This window comes from Brachionichthys hirsutus, chromosome 6 (genome assembly GCF_040956055.1).
Source record: "Brachionichthys hirsutus isolate HB-005 chromosome 6, CSIRO-AGI_Bhir_v1, whole genome shotgun sequence".
NCBI lineage: Eukaryota > Metazoa > Chordata > Actinopteri > Lophiiformes > Brachionichthyidae > Brachionichthys > Brachionichthys hirsutus.
Genome location: NC_090902.1, coordinates 3,966,747 through 3,973,498, shown reverse-complemented (window position 1 = coordinate 3,973,498; position 6,752 = coordinate 3,966,747).

Below are 6,752 nucleotides of genomic sequence, written 5' to 3'. Positions count from 1 at the left end.
GAAAAGACTGTATAGCTATAAAAATGCCTTTACGCTTCAACAGTTGTAATTTTAAATCCCTAACGAGATTGCATATGAGAATATTTGGCACAATGCATTTCTGACTCTCCCGGGAGTTAGTAAACTTAAACACAGAGAGTTGGGCTGTGAAGTACGCTCACTGAATATTTAAAGAGTTGCTCAGTGCCATGGGGATCGCTTGGTAAATTGCATATTTGCAATGTGCAACTGTATTTGTAATTGAAATCAACATTACTTATTTCACAAAAATGAAAAAGCCCCCCATCAACAGTTTAGAGAGAATTAGAGGGGAAATGTTAATTTTCTCTGGAACAATTGAAAGTATTTGGTTTCCTCCCAGTGGATTTGGGGCGCAGAAACTTTTCCTTCTCGTGCTTAAATTAACCAACACCAGCCAAGCGGGACCTGAATCACGTCTGCTGTGCGTTCGCTATGAGAACCGTGGCATAAATCAACCTCTCAGGCCAAAGCCCATCTTCATTGCGCATTATTAATTTGACATAGGGGTGTTAAGTTGCCATCGATATGTCGAGGATCTCTTAATTCTCTCACAACCTCTCAATACGTAGAGTAGGTGCTGCTTGAACGGGAGATGGACAGCGTTCAGGTCTCGCCTCAGGCAATGTTGCATTGATTTCCTATCTAAGCGAGTCCGAGCGGCGTGGACGCAACATTAATGAGGGATTAGTTATTGTAGCCATAATCATTGTCAAAGCATCCAAAGTGGGTGATGAAGAGGGGCTTTGTAAATATCTGCTGGAGTCATTTAAAAGCAGCGCTCACTGCCAAATGCAGGCTTCTATCTTCTGCATGACGACCCAAAGCGCAGTGGCCTCATTTCCCTCTGCTTCAAAGTAAAGTGTCCCATTTATTGTCTACCTATATTCTGTTTGTTTTGGGGGATATTTGTTCTGTTCTGTTCTGGGAGGTTTAGAAGCTCAGACACATCGCTGGCGCCAGTCACACACACGTGCTCCTCCATTTTGCCTTATTAGACCTCATTCTGGTTTAGATTTGGAGCCAGTCTGGGATCTGCAAGGGGTCACCGAATGCCCCCCCCCCCCCCCCCCCCCTAACCTTTTTCTGAATATCATTGGTCTAGTAGGGGAAACCCAGGTGCAACTAATGGCTTTAACAATTGGCCTTCTGAGGCGATTGCCTGAAAATGGGCAAAGCAAGACGTAAACCAGTTGGCGGTGGCTTTGTGTGATTGGTTGTTGGCTGATGCTGTCAGTGCCTGTCTACCAACTCATTGCCGGCCAGCAGAATCTTTCTCGTGGGACAGTTTGTTGTTTTAAATGGGGGGAACATAGAACAATAAAAGCTGGTTAGACACAACAACAGTCGCTATCTCCTTCATTGGCTCATTAAGACAACTCCAGCCAATGACAGCCAAGTGGGGTCAAACCCACACATCTTTGCTGTGAGCCGCGGCTGCATCTTTACAGGTCAAAATTCACCCACGTCGAACGAAGCAAAAACTCATCATGTTAATCTCACACGTGTGACGGCACCCTCTTAAGCCATTGGCAGTCATCTAATAGGCTCAGAACACAAACTCTGAACTCACATTTGAATTCAATGAGATTTTTGAAGCCTACATTAATTTAATTACACACTCTTCTGTCGGTCATGAGGGGGAAAACAGTGACATGCTCATTCAAATCAACCAAGAGGATTCAACAAGACAAAACGGAAAAGTAATTATGAGCAAATCAAATTTGCCTGGCCCACATGGACCTGTGGATAAACCCAAGTTTTCCTGATTCCACATTATCTGGTGTGATCATGTTTCAATAATGACAAAACTGTAAATTCTCCTTTAGCATCTGCACAAACAGAATAGTGGTAGCAATATAAAGCAGGCAGTCTGTGCACATCTGGTGATGAAATCAAATCGAGGATTTTAGTGAAAGCATTTTTTGTGTGTGCGTGTGTGTGTGTGTGTTTTATTGTTACAGTGAGCAATAAAAAAGAAATCTCGTTTCTGGATCTCATTCTACACCTTCAAACATTCCTCAAGTTGACTAAGAATCCCGCTGCTCCCAGGACGGTGGCGTCACGTCCGTACTTGATTGCGAACAGAGTGGTGGTTGTTCTATGGGAGCCCCTGGGACACTTACAGCTGGGGGGGGGGGGGGTCAACATAGGACAGACATCAAACAACCTGAAATAACTTATTTTCCGTCACAGAACATTGATTAAGATTGATTATTCATAATTTGAAATAGCTTCACGAAATTGAATAAAGTTTTGGTTCCTGCGGGCCGGCAGGTCGACTTGAAAGTCATCTCCCTTGTCACTATTTGTCAAACATGCAGGGAAGTTTGGGTGCGTGCAGTCACAGCAATCTGAGAAGGGCGTTTCACAGCTAGCGCCACGCCAAATCGAACAGTGTTCAAATGATGCCAGACTGCATGGTGGGCAATTCAACAGACGGTGATGCCGCTGCCTCTCACTGCGACAGATGGTGCGTCTCATGCACACTGCGCGGAAGGTTATGCTACTTCTCTGCAGATGCCTGCTTGTGTCTTAAAACCCAGCACAAGCAATCGCAGAGGAAACAGAGGACGATGCTGAATTAATCCAGCAGCATGCAATGGACTGATGGCACCAATAGTTTTCTGAATGGAGAAACAATAGATTGGCATCACATGCTGCAACACCAACACAGCTACAAAGGCGTGGGCTGACTCCTCATTCCTTCAGATGAATAAAGAACATATGTGTCCACTCCCGACTCGCCTCGCCTCGTCTCGAAGCGCCTTCCATTTTCTGACACCTCTCGGTTCAGTCATTATCGTAATTAATGAAAGGTTTGCACACTCCGAAAAGATCGGGTTACACCGGCTCTCACAGAGAAAGGGGGCATCTGTTTCTGAGGCAGGTTAAGGGGGGATGAAAGGTTATCCAAGAACATCTATCACTAATTTCCTGACACTCCTGGTGGCCAAAAATAATCAGACGGGACTTGGATCAACAGCTCCTGTCTTTTAAGATCCATACTTCATCTCCTGAGATTTGTGTGAGTGCTGTCAGTGAAATGTACCTGATTGGTGTACAAGAGTGTGTGCAGGTTTCTATACATCTTTAAATGTATAAATGCAAAATTATATTCGCAATAGGTGTTTATCCCATTCACCAGACATTGTTCCAAGGTATGAGAATTGAGCAGGTGTGTGTGGGAAGCTATGCTGCTTTTGAAGCGTGCCATTCTGCTCAAATATTATGTCCAACCTTTCAGGTTATGCTTAAGTCGTCATTATTATTTTTTTCCTCAAAATAAAAATAAAAATACAATTATGATTAAAAAATCTTTAATTATGTACATTATAATGTAATTTATGAAACGATTTGGAAATGAAATGTGCCTCTGAAAAGCACAGGAATGTTTTATAAATCTACATCAAACTATATTTATTTTAAGACGCAGACACTTTGACATGCGCCTTTTGCACTTCTCAATTTCCATGGCCATGCTAATTGAGATGTGCAAAAGGTGCAGAGCCTTTCCTTTACTGTCTTTAACACATCCTTATCATGGAATAGCGCTTTGGTTGACTTCATGGCTCACATAATGAGGTTTAGGAAAAATTGCATTGAATCAGGTCAACTGTGTGAAAAAACTGTCTGTGTTTGGTGTGGTGTGCATTTACTTGATCGGCCAATGCAGCGCCTCGCCAGAAGCAGTTGTGACCTTTTGGAAAATGTTTAAATGCTGGCCAACACAGCACTGCAAAGCCTCCCCAGCCCAGAGAGGCTCGCTCCTTTGAAATGACCGCGTGGGCTGCTTTTCTTCTAACCTGAATCGAGTAGTTCTGAATGCAACATGAAGGTTAATTATGCAACTACATTTTTAGATAATTAGCACAGATTTGTTGACCTGGAAAGATCAGCTTAATGCTTCTGTCCAACCTCAGTTTTCAGGGAATTAACCTACATCTAAGAAATCTACCCTGCTCAAACACAAATATAAGATAGAGCAATATAGATTTCAAGCAACTGGAAAATTCAGGTTGCTTGAAAGTAAAGGGACTTGAGTGGATTGTGGTGACAGTGACATTGGATAACATCGATTGTTCTAGTTTTGGGAAACAGACAGATTCCAACATCTGGGTGATAATTCATGATTTAAAAAAAGAGACATTTTCATTCAACAATGCAAACCTTAACAAAGGTAGCAATTGTAGCAATGAAACATGGAGATGATTTTTAGGCACATGTCTTCGTAATAAATCGAGTTTTAAGACTGACCTGACCTGAACTCGGGTTCATTGATGTTACCCATGCCTTGTGGATATGTGTCCCCCGGGAAAAAGACTATCAGCCAAATTAAAAGGCAAAATCCAGTGAGGGCAAAGGTCGAAATGGTAACCACGGCTGTTTCCCATGCTGGTTGTAAAGCAAGCGGCTCAGCAGAAATGTTATTCCTGGGAATCTAATCTTAATCTATTATACTTTGTTAACCCTCATCAAGCCTTCTGCATCGACGCCGTTCGCAATGCAAGCAAAAAGCTGTTCTAATTTAATGATTTACGTTTTAATAGTTAATTTAAATATAGTATTCAGCTGGACTTTTGGCACTGTCTCACTTTGCTTCTCCTGACCTGTCGTTCTATGAATATTACACCATATGTCTCAGGGGTCTCCAACCTTTTTCCTGCCACGGATTGGTTTCATGCCGGGCAATTTTTCCGTGGAGGGTAATTTATAATATAAAACAAATAGGACTGTAACTGTAACCACTAAATCTTATATTATGCACTTGTGATAACTATTAAATGATTATTACATCACTATCTACTCACCATAACACATACATTTGTTGAAGTTGTGGTCTCAATAATTCCACTTTCCTTCATTTTCACCATTTTATTTTTCAAAAAATTCCAAGGTCTTGTCTATTAATGCAGGATGTTTGATCTCTATGTGCCGAAGCAGTTTTGAAGGCTTCATTGTTTCGTTTTCAACCTTGTCTCCGCATATTATGCGGCGCGGACTTGGTGCATGAGTCACCTAAGGATAAGCCCGTGTTTAAAGTAGACACATTTTTGCTAGTTTAAAGTGGCTTTAGGCAAGACGATAGCGGTTCTCACATCTACATGAAAATGGAGTGACGGATATTCGGCATGAACATTTAGTGGTTATGTGCTCAGGTTAGCAAGAAAGAAAGATAGTCCCGTTTTTAAACATTTCCTTCCTGAGAATAAAAGCATGAAGTCCTTTCTCTTTAAACCAAGGCTGTTGCCAAACGCGTCATCTCAATTGATAGATACTTTTTTTTTAATGGATTTGCTTTTCTTTTCCCTCGCTGAGCGTCAGAGACACTTGATAAATTCTAAATTCAAAGCTAAGCGTGACACACACACACACTCATACACTACGGACAATTTGGAGTAGCCAATTCACCTAAACTGCATGTTTCTTGGAGGTGGGAGGATTTGAACCCCGTACCTTCTTGCTGCGAGTTGACAGCGCTAACCACTACGCCACCGTGCCGCCAGGTCAGGCAAATACAGCGAAGAGAAATTAGTTTCAGTCCCAGTTAAATGCAGAAAACCACTACACACTAAGCAATGCATGTGGAAACCTACAGGGAGGTATAAGGAGAAGCTATCCTGTCCAAGTTTCATCCACTCTTCATGATGATGTGAGATAATCGGAACCATATGCATTAAGGCATTTCCTGGTACAACTGTGCTGCCATACACTGCATGAATAGCATGCAGAGTTATTCATCTTCATGGGAAATGTACCCCCCCGTGTGCTCTGGGGAGCGAGAGTGAATGGGAAGATTCAGGATCCACTCGATTGGAGAAGGAATAAATACCACTGGGTCTCAGGGGGAGAAAGACAGATGCTGCATTGATCCTGCTGATGAGCACTGAATGGCTGGAGGCTCCACCGAGTGTCAGGTTCCCCAAACGGAAACAACCCAGGATGAAGTTCGGAGCAGTGCATGGAAAACCAGCAGATAGGCTTACACTATGTAAAACTAATGGAATCACACACTGACAGAGACAACAAAATAAATATATATATATATTTACATTAAACAATATTTGGAATTTCACAATTGCAAAACGAAGGTTCAGACAAGAGGAAATGTATCTCTGCACATGCTCTTTATGTCACAAGAACTTAACCGCTATTTTAGGCTTAAGTACCTCATCATCCATTTATCCAGTCACAACCAATCAATGTGGAAGTTCCAATATGCTCTCTCTCTCTCTCTCTTTCTCTCTCTCTGCCGCCAGCTGTCTTTAGAATTCAGAAAGAGCTGTCAGCCATCTCCACCCATTCACCACCTCAACCCAGGATGCCTCGCACCTTCAACCAAATCCTCCCCATCAGAAACCTAAACCCAACCCTCACCGCTACGCCCCCAGCGGAGTAAGTCTCCCTCACACCAGTAGACTTCATTCAACCTTTACTGGTGAATTCTGGTACATTTTGAAAATTGTTAGCATGAAAAGGAGCTTCTGTAAAGTCAGTTATAAAGTATACTGAGCTCACTTAAACATTATTTAATTCTATGTAGGTTCTAAGAATGATTTAGATGGATAAGCATTATCCATCTAAATCATTTCTGCCAGGAAAATTGTGCAGCCATTTGTCTTTACAACAAGCCCTGCCTTGCAGCCGCACCATAAAAGACAGAACGCGAGAGAGGACAAATGAAAAAGCACACAGTAACGGATGTGCACAGTGGTCACCAAGTGGAACAGGAC